This window comes from Onychostoma macrolepis, chromosome 02 (genome assembly GCF_012432095.1).
Source record: "Onychostoma macrolepis isolate SWU-2019 chromosome 02, ASM1243209v1, whole genome shotgun sequence".
NCBI classification, from domain to species: domain Eukaryota; kingdom Metazoa; phylum Chordata; class Actinopteri; order Cypriniformes; family Cyprinidae; genus Onychostoma; species Onychostoma macrolepis.
Window position 1 is genome coordinate 6,653,594 of NC_081156.1, and position 19,226 is coordinate 6,672,819.

General features: G+C 39.7%; 1 long non-coding RNA gene across 1 annotated transcript; it reads left to right on the forward strand.

Moving 5' to 3' along the window:
* The first annotated feature begins 7,713 nt into the window (after positions 1-7,713).
* On the forward strand, positions 7,714-10,650 carry LOC131533205 (uncharacterized). Its single transcript, XR_009269067.1, has 3 exons — positions 7,714-7,893; positions 9,037-9,071; positions 10,403-10,650. It is a non-coding gene; the product is annotated as an uncharacterized LOC131533205 (long non-coding RNA).
* The last annotated feature ends 8,576 nt before the right edge of the window (positions 10,651-19,226 follow it).

Here is a 19,226-nt window from a genome sequence, read left to right on the forward strand (position 1 = left end):
TTGACAATATGATATTTCATATCATTGTAACTAAGCAATAAAGATAGAAAATTACAAATACAAAATTATACAGTTTACAATGATCAGTTCACCATTTGAGACTTTAACAAAAAAATTCATTGAAAGAGTTGACGGATGTAAATGAGATGAGAGCCCTCTGACTGAATCACGTCGGAAACCACAATAAAAGACACATACAAAGAGAAGGGAGAACAATGGCTCTATTGGCCTGTGGTGTTGCTCCTGAGTGTCACTGCCTGTACTTGGTGGTGAATGGTTGTGAGGGAAAATGATCCATTGTGTCTCTTTATTTCTCACTGGTGTGATAGCGGCAAAGGATTTTGGTTTCCTGCTAATTCTAAGACTTGGTGAAGAGATCCGCCATCGCTATGGAGAGGTAGGTGATCTATTCAGTGTGTTTGTCGTTTGTCAGTGTTTTATTTGTTCCAAGTATATTTCACAGGAGCTAAAAATGGATTGATTATTTAATATTTTACAATTCACACCTGGTTGAAGCAAACTGCAATCTAACTATCTAAATGGTGTAAGAAGAGGCCATTGCTAAAGTCTTTAACTGTGCAGAAGTTGGAAAAAAAGTGCCTGTTGCTATTATAATTAGTCAAACCATAAAAAATGTTCATTACTTGAAATAAAATAAAAGTTAACAGACAATAAAATATGAAATAAAACATTCAAAACCTATGGCAAGACAACATTTCAACCATTTCAAACTGCACAATAAAAATTTCACATTGTTGACAGCCTAAAAATAAGTGCATGTAATTTAATGAAGTTAATTTAAATGCCTATGGTTAACGCATGTTTACCTAAAGTTACCCTGATTGTTCAGATCAAAGTTCACTTGAGTGCAAATCTCTAGTGTGTGCAACAAGTGTTTTTAAAGAGCTCTTTACTATGTTGCAGCCAAATATGGTCTTTGAACAACAACAGTGACCTCGTTCTGTGAACTGACTGACCAAAGAGTCATTTACTCATGTGGAGCAGATCAAACGGCGTAGTGTTATTCTATGCCTTTTTGCCTACGCTAAAAATTAAATCAAAAGCACAGTTTAGTCAGCACTGACATACTGGTATTATCCTTTACAACTAAGAGGGTGTTTACATAACACAGTTTTGGCTGTTTATTTACACAGCAACAGCATTTTTGAAAAGGCTAATATTTGAAAATGTGTCTCAAGTAGTTTTTTCTTTTGAAAATGATACGATACCGTTATCTTCTCCGTGTAAACTACAACAACATGAATTTGAGAAAACTGTGATTTCAAGTGAATGTGTATTACATGTGCAGTCTGTAGGTACAGCATGCGTGCATGCACGTAGTGTTTCTTTACAAAGGGGCATTTTTAGTAATTTTTGCGTATCCGTGTGAACGGGGATGGTTTTGACAGTGCTGTTGTCTGTTTGCAAAACTGTATAGAAGAAAACCCTTTTCAGTTTGTAGTACATTGTTGTTGTGTAAACGTACCGTAAAATGGAGTGCAAACTGTAACAGCAGTGGTTCCTTTCTGCTTCCTGTGTGGTCTGGATCCACTGACAGTGCCAGGCGCAAACATGATGGTCATGGATTCACTCAAACATTCCATCAGAGTGGAAGCATTCTAACTGTTTGGACGTCTGATGAGCACTTAGTAAACTACTAGCATGGCAATACAACAGATCTTTTACTGTTGTTTATATTGGGGTTGGGAATGGTAACTGGGCAACATTCCTTGAAGGAGGTATTTTTTGGGCATTACAAGCAGTTTTAGATTTTATTTATTTATTTTTTGAAGGCTTATGGAGAGCAGTGATTCCCAGGGGGTCCTTAAGCAGGTTCAAAGAGGTTTAAAGCAATATGTTCACTTGTGGTTGATATTTCATTACTTGTTGAGCTTCTGTGGTATTTAATTTTCAGCATTTAAGATGCCATTTCTTTGCTTAGGGTTTCTGACTTCTGTTTTTCATTTTACCGATCTTAAAATACTCTTATTATATTCTCTCTATTATGTACTCTTATTAACTCTTCTACATTTTTACACTTTAACTCTTAAAGGGGTCATGAACTGAGAATCAAAATTCCCTTGATCTTTTGACATTTAAGAGGTCATTATACTATAAAAACATCCTGTAAGTTTCAGATCTCAAAACTTTCCTGTTGACAGCTTATACTGAAGTCGATCTGCCAAAATCAACCTGGTCTCATGACAAAAATATACCTCTGGGTACTTTTTCACAAGATGCGAAATACGTACCGCCATTTCGTGGCATATTCGATGTGAAATGTCTTCTGGGTGCCGCTAAAACGGAGTGTTCAGGGTTTTTTTTCCCCAGAACATATGGTACGTTTTTGTGACGTTGCTTTTGTAGGTGTCACCGCAGTTCTGACTTGAAATGTCTGTTGAGGGGCACTATAAGCCTAATGCTCCGTGACGTTTTAAAATAACGTACCATCTGCACTACACCTATTTTATGATTATAAACGTACGCATGTCATGGAGCCCTGGCCATCCACGGGGGTTGACATGCTGGAGGAATTGGTCACTACCCTCCGAGCCTCTGTCCTGCTGGCTCCAGCTCCGGCATCTGCCTCTGTACGTCCCATGGCCATCCCTGCTTCCTACGCGGGTGACGCAGCTGGGCGTGGCGGCTTTCTGCTCCAAATCTCTCTCTTCTTTGAGATGCAGCCACAGAAGTTCACCACCGAGCGATCGAAGGTAGCTTTTCTCATCTCCCTGTTAAATGGAAAGGCGTTGCTGTGGGCGAAGGCGATATGGGATGCCCAGAGTGTCGTTATTAATTCCTATGAAGCTTTCTCCAACCATTTCAAGGAGGTCTTTGGTGTCACCGCTGGACGGCTGTCCGTGCAAGATCAACTCCTACGATTACGTCAAGGGGAGTCCTCCATTGACGACTACACTCTAGAGTTCCGCACGCTTGCTGCCACCAGCGGATGGAAAATACCACTACGAATACCGGGTCATGCCGTATGGCCTTTCCAACTCACCGTCCGTCTTCCAGTGCTTCATGAACGAGGTGTTCCGGGAGTTCCTCCATCAGTTTGTGATTGTCTACATCAACGACATCCTTATATACTCCCGGAACCTGGCCGAACATCGCCACCATGTGACGCAGGTCCTTCTGCGGCTCAGAGTTCACCATCTATGCCTGAAGTTGGACAAATGTGAGTTCCATCTGCTTGAGTTCCACTGTACAGTTCCTCGGCTACAACATCAGCCCCGAGGGTATCCAGATGGACCAGGGGAAGGTAAATGCCATTCAGGAGTGGACACTTCCACAGTCAGTGAAGGAACTGCAGCAATTTGCCAACTTCTATAGATGTTTCATCACCCAAGTCTCTGTTCTGGAGCCCCGATGCCCCACGAAGCCTTCCAGCATCTCAAAGAAGCGTTCAGCGCGGCCCCCATCCTTAATCACCCAGATCCTCAAGTCTCCTTTGTAGTCGAGGTAGAGCCTCCCTGCCTCCATCCTTGCGCATATTTCTCCCGGAAACTGACCCCTGTGGAGCAAAACTACGACATCGGAAATTGAGAACTGCTAGCCATCAAGTTAGCTCTGGAGGAGTGGCGTCACTGGCTGGAGGGAGCTTCATCTCCATTCACCGTCATAACCGACCACAGGAATCTACAGTACCTTAGAGATGCAAAACACCTCAACCCCCGCCAAGCCCACTGGGCCCTATTCTTCACACGTTTCCATTTTTCCATCACCTACCGTCTCAGAAATCAGAACCCCAAGGCAGATGCACTCTCCCGGTTACACGCTCCCGATCAGCCCTCAGACCCTGAACCCATTCTCCCTCCAGCCCTCATTGTCAGCCCCATCCAATGGTAACTCACCAAGCACATCCATGACGCCACCCGCACTGAGCCAGCTCCGCAGGGAGGCCTAGAAGAGAAGACGTACGTGCCATCCTCCCAGCGATTAACCCTTCTGGGTTCAGTTCACGAAGTACCAGGCTCTGGACACCCAGGAAGCCAACGAACCCTCTCGCTCCTTCAAGCTCGGTACTGGTGGCCCAGTATGGCCGAGGATGTCATCAGGTACGTCCGCAGCTGCTCAGTCTGTGCCATGTCGAAGACCCCCCGCCATCTTCCGGCTGGCAAGCTGGTTCCCCTGCCTGTTCCCCAAAGGCCCTGGTCGCACATCGGGGTAGACTTCGTCACAGATCTCCCAAACTCTGAAGTTCACACATGCGTGCTCGTGGTCGTGGACCGTTTCTCCAAGGCCTGCAAATTGATCCCCCTGAAAGGCCTACCCACGGCTCTCGAGATGGCAGAAAGTCTCTTCCTCCATGTGTTCCGAAATTACGGTCTACCCGAGGACATAGTCTCTGACCGGGGTCCCCAGTTCATTTCACATGTATGGAAGGCCTTCTTTCAGCTCCTCGGGGTAACAGTCAGCTTGTCTTCCGGATACCATCCCCAGACTAACGGCCAGACTGAGTGTAAGATCCTTCGGTCATACTGCTCTAACGACCAGCACAGCTGGAGCCGCTTCCTCCCCTGGTCCGAGTATGCCCAGAACTCCCTCCGACAATCCACCACCGGCCTTACCCCATTCCAATGCATACTCGGTTATCAGCCCCCGCTCTTCCCCTGGGCGGAGGAGCCCGCGGAGGTTCCAGCTGTGGACTACTGGTTCCGAGAGAGCGAGATGGTATGGGACTCAGCGCACATCCACCTCCAGCGGGCAGTGCGGAGGCATAAATTCTTCGCTGACACCTGTCGGTCAGACCCCCCTCCGTTCCAGCCAGGCGATCAGGTCTGGCTGTCAACCCGGGACTTCTGCCTCCGCCTGCCCTGTAAAAAGCTGAGTCCCCACTACATAGGTCCCTTTCCAATACAGAGGCAGGTCAATGAAGTCATGTACCAGCTCCAACTCCCATCAAGGTACAGAATCCATCCCACTTTCCATGTCTCACTCCTGAAACCCTTTTCCCCTTCCACCACAGGACGCACCGAACCGGGCTCGAGTACATGGTGGACTGGGAGGGATACAGACCGGAGGAAAGATCCTGGGTGGCCGGGACGATATCCTAGACCCCTTACTCCTGGAGGAGTTCCATCGGAACCGCCCCAATCGTCCCGCACCCAGAGGCCGCGGCCGTCCCCGTCTTCGTGTTAGGTCATCAGGAGCCACCCCTGGGGGAGGGGGTAATGTCAGAGAGTCTCAGTCACTTCAGTCACCACAGTCACTGCAGTCATCAGCACCCACGTTCACAAGATCACAATCACTTGCATTCTGATTCCCTGCAACTGCTGCAGCTAATCAAGCTCCACTATATCTGCACAGTCTCCACACTCCCTCCTCGTCCAGTCTACGGTTCACATACCTGAACCAAGCCAGACCTCGCTTTACTTATCTGTGTGTTTCCTTACCTCAGAAGTTCCAGTTTATCCACCGCTCCCCGGATTCCTGCAAGAGATCACAGTTACAGTCACTGCAAGCTAAGCTATCTGGACCTTGTCATTTTGTGCTTCACGCACCTCTCGTCACCTCCTGGTTACTCCTCCGTCTCTTTTAATAAATACCCTTGTGTGACCACTTACCTCTGTGTCTCCTAGCCTGTGTCGTGACAACAATATAATAAAAAAGGCAGTTCATAACCCCTTTAATCCACCCCTTACCAGATGTTATGCTTATTATAAGTTGTCCTTGGTTTCAGTCAGTGGCATTTATATCTTTATATCTCTCATTTGATGCTCTCAGGTCTAGTTAAATTTAATGCACCCACATATGCCATCATTAATGATATACTATAAATATATAACTGACAAACATTCATATTTATTGTTTTTAAAAGAAAAAAAAAACTCCCTCTTGCACTTCAGGCAAGAAATATGCTCAGGTAGACAGATACTTAATTGTCTTATCTGAATAAGAAGTAAATGAATTCTAGTTGTTTTGCTGTTAGACTAAGTATAAGTTGTGCTACTCTATCCTTTAATAATAGACTTTTACATTTAGATTGTGACAAGATCACAAAACAGTCGGACGAAATGTGGCTCTCAGACTGTTAGGGGAAGTCGTGGCCTAATGGTTAGAGAGTCGGACTCGTAATCCAAAGGTTGTGGGTTTGAGTCTCAGGCCGACAGTGATTGTAGGTGGGGGGAGTGAATGTCCAGCACTCTCTCCACCCTCAATACCACGACTGAGGTGCCCTTGAGCAAGGCACCGAACCCCCAACTGCTCCCTGGGTGCCGCAGCATAAATGGCTGCCTGCTGTGTGTGTGTGCACGTTGGATGGGTTAAATGCAGAGCACAAATTCCGAGTATGGGTCACCATACTTGGCCGTATGTCACTTCACTTTTTATTTTTTATAATGCATACATGTGGAACTGAACTCATGCACTATGCAAAATCAGTTGTCTACTGCTTGTATCCAGTCTATTCACCTTTGATTAAATCAGAACAAATCAGGTTACGCACAGATGCTATCTGACCCATTTACCTTGGAAACAATCACAGTTTTTGAGTTTCAGAATGATTACGACATGCCTCATCAGTAGTTGGGGTGTTGTTTATGAAGTTCGCCCAGCCTACGGAGTTTGGAAAGGCGATCATCTCAGACGGCACATAAATTGCCTGTGAAATAATGGCAGTTTTTCCAGTTTTGAGCTATTTCCTTCCAGACATTCAAGACTGTCAAGAGGTTGTAAGGACGGACAACATAACAGTAGCCTCACACATACACCGGCAAGGGGAAATGTGTTCTGGCCTCATTGGAGGTTAGCACATAGTTTTTTTGGGTGCAAAATAAGTTTCTGTCGCTAAGGGCTGTGCATATCCTAGCTCAGTTGAATTCGGGGGCAGATCTTCACTTAAGGGATTGTTTTGAGGCCCAGACCGGGAGGTTCAGCAGGGCAGAAGTGGATCTGTTTTACTTCAAACGAGACAGCCAATTGCTCAACTTTGGTTCTTTCTTTCTCATCTTTTGCCTCTGGGGATAGGCAATCTGGCTCATGTATGGGCAAAGGCCTGCTTATTTGCTTACTAAAACCATTTTGAATGCAAGAGCCCCTCTACTAGATGGCTCTATGCTTTTAAGTGTCATGTTTTTCTGCAGTGCAAGCTTGATCAGGTTCACTGTCCTGGGGTGTATTCCAGAAAGCAGGTTATGTGACATACCTGCCCAGACAGCAGTTGACTCTGTGCCGGATCCGTTTTCAAACCGGCAAACCCGCATTACAGTCACATCAGTTTCAGTGCTGTAACACGGATCCAGCCCGGGCCCGGTTTCAGTGGCGGGAACTACTGTCACAGAGCAGATCCGGGCCGCGTCCCAAACGAGCGCGTGTTTATCTGCAGTTCAGAACAAAAGACGTCAAAGATATTTGCTCTGATCAAAGCAATAAATTGTATTTTGAAATAAATTAAAATAGAAAACCATTATTTTAAATTGTAATACTTTTTTCTGTATTTTTGATCAAATAAATGCTGGCTTGATTAGCATTTCGCGGAAAGAGTAAAAAAAATGTGTTTCAATATCTTAGAGAAACCAATTTAAGTGGAAGGATATAGTTTTTTTTTTTTTAAACAATGCTTATACACAACATTCTGGTCCACACTTATACTAGATGGTGGCGGTAATGCACCAAAAAGTTGTTTGCCAACCGCCAATAAACCTTAATAGAAGAAGAAGACGTCAAGACGATCGAGGCACGGACTGTACGCTGTTATCCTCAAAAACTTCACTAAGGTATGTCACACCGTGTTATCACACTGTTCTACTAACAAATTAATCTCTTATTATGTTGTGTACTCGATAACTTAAAGGTTTGGTGTTTTTATTGCTCCTTAGATCGGTGTTGGACCGGCGAACAATTTAGGCCTATCAGAGGACTTGCTAACATGAAGAAAACGGTCCAGAGGTATGCAATTATACGTAATTAATGAATTTGAACTTAATTACTTAATTTAAACTTTAGTAATTTTGACTGCTTCTATTAAAATTTAATGTTTAAGATTGCTGCCTGTCATGGTGGGCTAGCAATGTTAAGTGCTAACCCTCAAGGCTGCATGCATTTATTTGATCAAAAATAAAATTAAAGTAATATTGTGAAATATCATTTGAATATATTTTTAAAATGTAATTTATTCCTGTGAAGTTTCAGCATCATTACTGCAGTCTTCAGTGCTCGATCGTTCAGAAATCATTCTAACATGCTGATTTAGTGCTGGATTTTTATTGGTGCTCAGTTATCAATAATGGTTCTTCTTCTTCTTCTTCTTCTTCTTCTTATTATTATTATTATTATTATTATTATTATTTTCTGGAAACATTTTTATGATTCTTTGATGAATAGAGAAATATATTTGAAATATATTTTTTGCTTCATTATAAATGTTTTTACTTTGATCAATTTAATGCCTATTTGCTAAATAAAAACAGTCATTTCTATTAAATAGCACACACCAAACATGTGAATGGTTGTATATCATGGTTTCTGCATATATTAAGAAGCATAACTGATAATAATCAGAAATGTTTCTTGAGCAGCAAATAATAATATTATAATGATTTCTGAAGGATCATGTGACACTGAATACTGGAGTAATGATGCTGAAGATTCAGCTTTGATCGCAGAAATAAATTATATTTTGAAGTATATTAAAATAGAAAACCATTATTTTATTTCATTTCATTATTTTTAATACTTCACAATATTCTTTTTTTTTTTTTTCTGTATTTTTGATCAAATAAATGCTGGCTTGATGAGCATAAGAGACTTATTTCAAGAACATTAAAAACAGTAATGTGTCCAAACTTTTGACGAGCCCAGTCCCCTTGAATAAGCAGGCAGAGCGCTTTCAGGCACATCCTGAGCGATAGAAACAGAGGGGCACTGAGGAGACAGACATGTATTACATTATATTGTTTGGTATGGTTTTTATTTATAAAAGCTTGGCCAAAATATGCTTTTATTTCTGTTAACGGTATGCTCCATGTTAATTGGGTAAATGAACTGAGAAATTGTCCAGCAACACTATATAACGATCTGTTTCAATTTCAGGTTCCACCTGAGAGCCGGGACTGTCAAACAGTAAGGTGAGTCCATTTTTTTTTTTTTAAGTTTTCAGTGGATTTTGAGTTATTCAAGCTATTTGAATGCCACAATTTATAGTCTGTGTGTCATTTGGGTACAAACCCTTTTTCATCTCAAGTCGGTGATTAAAGGAAGTGTGTATGACACTGATGTCCCATGCACTAATTTCCACAGTGGAGCATGTTAATAAACTGTGACTCTTATGTGTAAGGCTTAAACATTGAAAATTAAGGAAAATTACAGGAAAATTAAAAAATGCTAACCATGGATAACATTTATGATGTGGAAAAGCATATTCAGTGCGTGCATAATTATTAGGCGATTCAATATTCTGATCATTTTTTTTTAAGCACTTTTACCAATTCCAAACCACATCAATCATAATAACTACTATTAATTTTGTGTACGATCATTTTATAATGATATAATCAACAAGAACTGGAAGTGAAAAACGCTTACTGATGCTCCAGAAGGAAACACGATACATTAAGGGGGTGAAAACTTTTAAACAGAATGAAGGTGTACATTTTTCTTATTTTGCCTAAATATTTTTTTCATTTAGTACTGCCCTTCAGAAGCTACAGAAGATACTTCCCAGACAACAAGCAGTGTCGGCCCAGATCCGCCCACATCTGGCCTGCATGGATTTCACGCGGGCCAGATGTGGGCGGATCTGGGCCAACACTATGTTGCTGTCCGGGTTACATGTTTCCCACAAGACAAAATAAGCTCAATTTACCTTGATGTTCAAATTCAAAAAGTTTTCACCCCTTAATGCATTATTTTTTCTTCTGGAGCATCAGTGAGCGTTTAAACCTTCTGTAATAGTTGCATATGAGTCCCTCAGTTGTCCTCAGTGTGAAAAGATGGATCTCAAAATCATACAGTCACTTCTGGAAAGTGTTAAAATACACAAAAATGCTGGAAAAGCACAGCATTTGTGGGAGCTGAAGGATTTTTCTGAAGAACAGCAGACAGTTTAACTGTTCAGAACAAACAAGGGACTCATGAGCAACTATCACTAAACAAAAACACACAGCTTTGGATCATTCAGGGAACAACACAGTATTAAGAATCAAGTGGATGTAAACAACGGGGTCATTTTTATAACTTCAACAATTTTTTTTCTCTTGTGGACAATATGTAAATGTCTTATCCCTCTTATTTTGGTAAAATAATTAACATTTTGCAGATTCTGCAAGGTGTATGTAAACTTTTGACCTTGTGTGTGTTTGTGTATATATGTACTGTATGTATGTGTGTGTGTATAATATATTTAATATATTAATATGTTAATATTGAAAAGATATTTAATCTTTTTTTTTTTTTTTAGAGACAACGAAAAGGGGGGAACTGTCTTTAAGCTGTGGAGTCAGATGGAGGGCTCGCATTTACCTCAAAAACGGCATTGCAGAAGAATCGAACAACTAGAACCAACTCAAGCACACAATGGTGACACACATTTGTAAGACCTTTCCCTGTGATATATAATTTCCCTGTGGTAATTATTCAGATTCTTCTCATTCTCATTGTGTAGCACTGTTTTAAGCTTGTTGAATATTATGTACAGTAAGCACTAGAAGTAGAGACTTATACTACTTGGGGTAGTGTTTTAAATTAACTTTAATTTAGCTTTTGATGCAAAAATAATCAAAAGAAAAGATGTAGTGTAGTAAAAGATGTTTTGTGTAGTAATTCAATTGTTTTAATATGAATATTGCTTTAATAGTGTTCAGGACAGTAATTGTCTGTACATCTAAATCATTTCTTTAAACTTTTTGTTGTCTAAGACCTTCGTATTATACCTTTAAGAAAAAAAAAAGATATTTAATTATGTATTATGTACCCAGACAGCAACATAGTTCTGGCCCAGATCCAGCCCACATCTGGCCCGTGTGAAATCCATGCGATCTGGGCCGACACTGCTTGCTGTCTGGGTAAGATGCTTGTAATCATTGCTTTAAAGGTATTTATCACTTCTACTTAAATGGTCATTATCTACTTGTATGATTTGTATTATCCGGGAACTGTACAAATACTGTGGCATATGGACATTACTCTTTTTATTTGTAACTTTTAAATGCAATACTCTTTTTAAATGCATTTTCTGTAAAGCTGCATTGGAATATGTATTGTGAAAAGCACTGTACAAATAAACAAATTGTGTTTGAATTTTAGATATGTATACAACTTATTTGTGCGTGTATGAAGGCATATATATATATATATATATATATATATATATATATATATATATATATATATATATATATATATATATATAATATAAAATGCACAAAATGAGCTGGCCCAGATCCGGCATGGTACTGGACCAGATCCTGCCCACATTTGGGCCAAATCACCATAAAGGAATCCACATCTGGTCTGGAGCTGGCCCAGTTCTGGTCCAGATCCGTAAAAACCGGATCCATGCCGGTATTGGCCCGTTGTGCCAAAAGACACCGGCCCGAGTAGTAACCTCAGGAGTAGGTTCTGTTCCAGGGTTAGTTCACTTCAGCGCTATCAGAGCATGTATGATCTACTGACGAGCCTTCAGTGGGCGTGACAGATAGCGCACAATATTATATATTATTACAATACAGTTATGTATATAGCCTACTATATAGTTGTATGTTATTTTAATGATAAAGCGCTAATATAAGTAATAAATAAGGTTAGCCTATATATTGCTCTAATATGGTTATTATATTTTATTGGCATATATAACAGTTATCTGTATAAATTATAAAACACTATTATGAAAATGTAATGTTTAATTTATTATATTAGCCTATATATATATATATATATATATATATATATATATATATATATATATATATATATATAGATTACATTTTATATTATCATCTCACACATGGTTCGGCATTTTCTATAATGTATTTCTATAATAAAATACATATCTGATATGACTTAATATATAATTAGCATCAAACAAACAATATAATTCTTATTCTCAAGGATTAAAGATTAAACGGAAAAAAAATACAAATGATTGCAAAACCATCAATTAGGTGGCGATATGCACTAAGCATGAGGCCTACATGACCTTTGAACAGAAGAAGAAGAAAGAAGCAGTATGGCGCGCTTATTCTTAGCATCCGTTTCCATAGTGACTCGTTGATTCGTCGCTCTGTTGAGAATGTCTTCAGTCTTAACCAGGAGCATACTCTGAGTTGAATGAACTTACTCCCGGACGCGTTTTTGGAACCACATACCTCGAGTAAGCAAGGTTTGGGGTTAATCAACCGAAAGTTCAGGGTTTATCTGACAGTAAATTAACCGTGCTTTCTGGAATACACCCCAGGTGGTTCAGGGTGGTTTCTGTGGGTGCAGCCTGATCATTTGATCATGATCATTTTATGTTGCATGGCACAGCATCAGTTATTGACACTGATTTAAATAGTAGTTTATTTCTTTGCATGTTATTCATGAGAAAGCCTCACATAAGCTGACAGGCAATCTTATGTAAAAAGGAAACTATTAATTATTATAAGCGTGTGTCTGTTTTAAAACAAAATACTATATTTTGTATCTCATGCAATAACATTCATACATCATTAAGTGTAGCTTAAGTCTAGCCTACACCGTAATATTTAGGGCCACTTACTGTATACATAAGGAGGAATTTACTGTATATTCTATAAGCTTTATTTACATAGACATAACATTTCACAATATAAACTAGGAAATGAGGCTTCTGACCTTTTCAAAGGAAAACAAGTTCAAATTCTCAACTTTATTTGGATTTGCTCCTACATCTGCAAGAGAAGGTTTATATCAGCATTTCTTGTTTACATACAACAACCACCTACAAGTGGGTGAAGGTTTCCTGCACATAAATCTTGTGCTTATATTTAAAATGATTAAAATCTAATAAAATACATTTAAACCTATTATTAATTTAATCAGACTCTAATTCAAATTAGACCACGATAGAGCCGGTGGAGTAAAGAACAGCAGAGCAGTGACTGACGTGTTGTATGTGTCCTCATTCATACACATACAACAACTGAAACACAGTAGGCCGCAATTGGTGATGAAGCAAGCAAAACCCATTGAGCTTTTGATATCACAGACATAATGTCATAACTCTTCTTGAGGGTCCATAATTAGAATTTTCTAATGAGTGCGGAATTTATTTATTTAATTATATATAATTTGTTGATGAGACATTCTACTGCACAGGTCACACTGCTCTTCACACACACATTTTGTGTCTTCATTTAGCTCATTCAGTAAAATGTAATACTGTTTTTTTTTTGGTTATGGATCTTTCTAAATAAACACAAATGGGAACCATTAAACTTATTTACATGGAAAAACAGCAAAGTCACTCTAAGCCAGGGTTCCTCAAATCTTTCCCTGGAGGGCCAATCTGCTGCAGAGTTTAGCTCCAACCCTGATCAAACTCACATATCTGTGATTTTCTAATGATCTTGAAGCATGCTCAGGTGTGTTTGATTAGGGTTAGAGCTAAACTCTGCAGGAGTGGGCCAGATTTGAGGATGCCTGCTCTAAGCTCATGGTGCATGCTGGGATCTTCCCTAAAAGTCACTCTATATCAGGGATGCCCAACCCTGTTCCTGGAGATCTACCTTCCTGCAAAGTTCAGCTCCAACTCTGATCAAACACAACTGAACCTACTAATTAGGATCTGAAGGAGCACTTGATAATTACAGACAGGTGTGTTTGATCAGAGTTGGAACTGAACTCTGCAGGAAGGTAGATCTCCAGGAACAGGGTTGGGCACCCCTGCTCTAAATTTTACAGCCCTGCCATCTAGTGGTCTCAAAAAATAGCACAGCTGCAAATTCTGATACTGTTGATATTTTTGTAAGTATGTGATGAAAGACAACAACAAACCTAATTCTTAAAAAATCTGAAACTGAAAATTCTAACTAGAAAATCTATTCTATTATTTATCTATATTTCATGTGGCAAATATATGCTTCTATTTTGCATCTTAGTAGTTACAAACTAGATTATCAGCATGACAGTTTGGAGTAAAAAGTTGAATAGAAAATGCGCATGAATTTTAGAATTTTATGATCTTTAACGATCACTTCACAAGTGATATTGGACTTCATAAAGTTTGTGCAACGCCTGATGATCATATTATCCAGCATTATTTAAAGGGTTAGTTCACCCCAAAATGAAAATTCTGTCATTAATTACTCACCCTCATGTCGTTCCAAACCCGTAAGACCTTCATTCATCTCCGGAACACAAATTAAGATATTTTGTTGGAATCTGAGAGCTCTCTGACCCTACATAGACAGCAATGCAACTGAAATGTTCCCAGGTCCAGAAACGTGGTAAGGACATCGGTAAAACAGTGGCACAACTTCAATTTTGCGAAGCTACGAGAAAACTTTTTGTTTAACAGTTCTTCTTCCCCGAGTTACATCTTCTGCCATTTTGGAGAGTACCCAAGAACGTAATCAGCGTTGTTTACGCTTAGGGTAAAGCATGCGTATGCGTTGTGATACTTTCCAAAATATACAAAAAGTATTCAAAATTGAAGTTGAGCCACTGATGTCATATGGACTGTTTTACCGATGTACTACGTTTCTGGACCTGGGGACATTTCAGTTGCGTTGCTGTCTATGGAGGGCCAGAAATATAAAAAATCAAAAATATCTTAATTTTGTGTTCCGGAGAAGAACGAAGGTCTTACGGGTTTGGAACTACATGAGGGTGAGTTAATGACAGAATTTTCATTTTGGGGTGAATTAATCCTTTAAAATGATAATAGAATACTTCAATAGAATCAGGGGAACGTAACCAATAACATGATGTCATGCTTTAAATTCCAATTCCAAAACAGATACAAGTACTTTCCAGTGCACAAGACTTCTGATTACAGGTTAGGAGCTCAAATATTTTGGGACCAGCATGCCTGTCAAAATGTTTATCAGTATCGCAGAAGTATCACTGCATAAATTATGCGCATATCTTCTTCTCATGTCATGACATATATGTTCGCCTGAGATAGTACTCGTGAGTGTAATAATCTTGGTCAGTGATGGCTGTTATTGCTGTCAGAGCTGAAGAGGGGAGGCCTGGGGTGTGAGTTGGCTGAGTTCACCCAGAACGCTGAAGCTCTGCTGGGCCTCTGAGGAAGAGATCTGGCTCTCCATTGCTATTACAACCCTGGTGACCCCGGGAGTGAAGAAGAGTCCTTAGGCTTCGCCTCGTCCCCTGCATGACATGGGCAATTTTGACAAGATCATGTGAAAGAGAAATAACCTCAGGCTTGCTGAAGTCGAGTGTTAAAAACTATTCCATACGACGAGTGCAGTGTCTATGATTGTGTTGGCATGCATGCAACAGCTGTAAGCTCCACAAGTTTTGGTGTCTGGGTTCGCTTTAAACAAAAATGTTAAAATCCATTGACTTATAATGAAGGAAAAACCCAAGCCATGTCTGGAGACCAAAATATTGAATACAAGCATGCTGAAAACACTCAGGACAATTTAGAAACTGAATAGAAATGGCTTGGCAACCAAATATAACACAGTAAACCTGTTTTTTGCATCAGATGTTTTCTTCAGAGTATTTAAAAGTTTCATCTATTAATGGTATTATTTAGTTTTGTGTTTATTATGCAATGCATTTATCTGTGACTGTCAACATCAGATCTAGCCATGGAAAACAGAACAGCCTGCGTCTGTTAAACTGCTGTTTGTGAAATATTGTTTTCAACTTTAGCAGGACTAAAGGAAATGGAAAAAAAGATTCTTATCCAGGAAAACCCATCACATGTCTGCAGATGTGAGTTATGAAAAAAGCAAGGTGCCCTGACGCAAGCAAGAAAAGGAGTTCCAGAACAACAAAGTTCAGTAAGATATCTGTGATTTAAATGTGTTTTACAGTTTTCATGTTTTAGGAGGTCATGTCTGAAATATGACCAGCAGTTTACACAGACAGTCATAAATACATCTCATGATGAAACCATTTCGATCCAGACAAGATGACACTTTATACTGTTCTCTGCAAGGAAAGTGAAGCATTTCATGAATCACTGAACAGACAGAAAAATCATTTCCTTCAGCAGCCATGCTTTGAAGGAGAATTACTCGCTTTATTAATTTCCAGGATATTCATACACATATTCTCCATATTTACATTTACCACCTGAAATGTCGAAAGAGCACAAAAGCTCATTGGCTGTGTGACACCCTAAGTGCTTTGACAGAGTTCAGTTAGACAGCAGTGTCTGAATGCTATCTATCTGTCCAGCATATTTGACATTAATTGCCTATACTCTGTCTGTGTTTGTTACATCATGAAGTAAATAATATCACATAATCAAATAGCCAACACTTTACAATATGATTACATTGATTATATTTTTAAAAATTAAAAATGTAAAATTACGTGTTTGTATCCATTAACAAAGTTTTAATATTAAAATATTATACATCATGATACCTTATCAATTCAGTGTGAAACCCATGTGAAAATAGCCTATCTAATAAAAGAAAATTACGCATATACTGTAGGTGGCGTACTAGAGTAGTATAATATGATCAAGGAGTCCTAGGTATCCAATCTCACCATCACTGAGTCAGTCTGGAATTACATGAAGAGAAGCAGAGGAAATCTTCTCCAAGATGCTTTGAACAAACTACCTTAAAACATGAGGAAAGCTGTTTTAAGACAAAAATGTTCTTATAAGTTAATTGATATATATATATATATATATATATATATATATATATATATATATATATAAATATATATTAACTCTTTATATACAGTGGTGCAAAAAAGTATTTAGTCAGCCACCAATTGTGCAAGTTCTCCCACTTAAAAAGATGAGAGAGGCCTGTAATTTTCATCATAGGTATACCTCAACTATGAGAGACAAAATGAGGGAAAAAAAAGAATTGAGGGATTTTTAAAGAATTAATTGCTAAATTCCTAAGTATTTGGTCACCTACAAACAAGCAAGATTTCTGGCTCTCACAGACCTGTAACTTCTTCTTTAAGAGGCTCCTCTGTCCTCCACTCGTTACCTGTATTAATGGCATCTGTTTGAACTTGTTATCAGTATAAAAGACACCTGTCCACAACCTCAAACAGTCCAACTCCAAACTCCACCATGGCCAAGACCAAAGACCTGTCAAAGGACACCAGAAACAAAATTGTAGACCTGCACCAGGCTGGGAAGACTGAATCTGCAATAGGTAAGCAGCTTGGTGTGAAGAAATCAACTGTGGGAGCAATTATTAGAAAATGGAAGACATACAAGACCACTGATAATCTCCCTCGATCTGGGGCTCCACGCAAGATCTCACCCGTGGGGTCAAAATGATCACAAGAACTGTGAGCAAAATCCCAGAACCACACGCTGGGACCTAGTGAATGACCTGCAGAGAGCTGGGACCAAAGTAACAAAGGCTACCATCAGTAACACACTGCGCCGCCAGGACTCAAATCCTGCAGTGCCAGACGTGTCCCCTGCTTAAGCCAGTACATGTCCGGCCCGTCTGAAGTTTGCTAGAGAGCATTTGGATGATCCAGAAGAGGATTGGGAGAATGTCAGATGAAACCAAAATAGAACTTTTGGTAAAAACTCAACTTGTCGTGTTTGGAGGAGAAAGAATGCTGAGTTGCATCCAAAGAACACCATACCTACTGTGAAGCATGGGGGTGGAAACATCATGCTTTGGGGCTGTTTTTCTGCAAAGGGACCAGGACGACTGATCCGTGTAAATGAAAGAATGAATGGGGCCATGTATCGTGAGATTTTGGTGAAAACCTCCTTCCATCAGCAAGGGCATTGAAGATGAAAGCGTGGCTGGGTCTTTCAGCATGACAATGATCCCAAACACACCGCCCGGGCAACGAAGGAGTGGCTTCGTAAGAAGCATTTCAAGGTCCTGGAGTGGCCTAGCCAGTCTCCAGATCTCAACCCCATCGAAAATCTTTAGAGGGAGTTGAAAGTCCGTGTTGCCCAGCGACAGCCCCAAAACATTACTGCTCTAGAGGAGATCTGCATGGAGGAATGGGCCAAAATACCAGCAACAGTGTGTGAAAACCTTGTGAAGACTTACAGAAAACGTTTGACCTCTGTCATTGCCAACAAAGGGTATATAACAAAGTATTGAGATGAAATTTTGTTATTGACCAAATACTTATTTTCCACCATAATTTGCAAATAAATTCTTTAAAAATCCTACAATGTGATTTTCTGGATTTTTTTTTTCTCATTTTGTCTCTCATAGTTGAGGTATACCTATGATGAAAATTACAGGCCTCTCTCATCTTTTTAAGTGGGAGAACTTGCACAATTGGTGGCTGACTAAATACTTTTTTTGCCCCACTGTATGTGTATATATATATATATATATATATATATATATATATATACAGTATGTATAGTATAGTGTGTATATATATATAACAGATTTTTAAACTACATGCTGCACTTTCAAGGGTTTTGCGATCAACTGCAATTAGACAAGATTTTTGAGAATGTTAACAGATTTATCAATGTTCTTAAGTGCACCAAAAAGGTTTAGTGTATTTTTAGTTTAATCTGTAATTTTTACAGTTTTGTCCTCAAACAACCAGTTTAAGTGTGAGCCCACTGATCTTGGATATGAGAATGCGTTTGTAACACTGTACAGCCACACCACAGCATGCTGAGTCGGCTGCAGCAGATACATTATCTTGTAATTTGCGTGACGTTCCAGCAATGTCCTTCTGCACTTGATTATAGCACTAGCCGTACAAGAGACTTCAGAATTCTGAGGGAAGTTTCTTTGGCAATGTTGGCATGAACCTTTGGGCAGTTGTTCTAAGTCACCTCAGTAGATTCATGTTTTCATCAAACTCTCTGTAAGTGGCATTGACCCAAAGGAAGCCCTAAGCCTGGCTCAATGAGAAGATGTAACCAAATGAGACTGCCACAACAGAAACTGCCTATAGGTTAGCCTCCACACTAGCTGATGGGTCCACCCAGTGTGTGTGTGTGTGTTTGTGTGTTTGTCTGTGACTGAGGGAGAGTCAGTATATGGTTGCAGTTATTTGGAAGGGCTTTGGAGATACATGCTTGTTGTTTAGATGGGGGTTTCTGTCAGTATTTCTCTGAGGGCACTTCTCAGTTGAACTTGATTTATTAC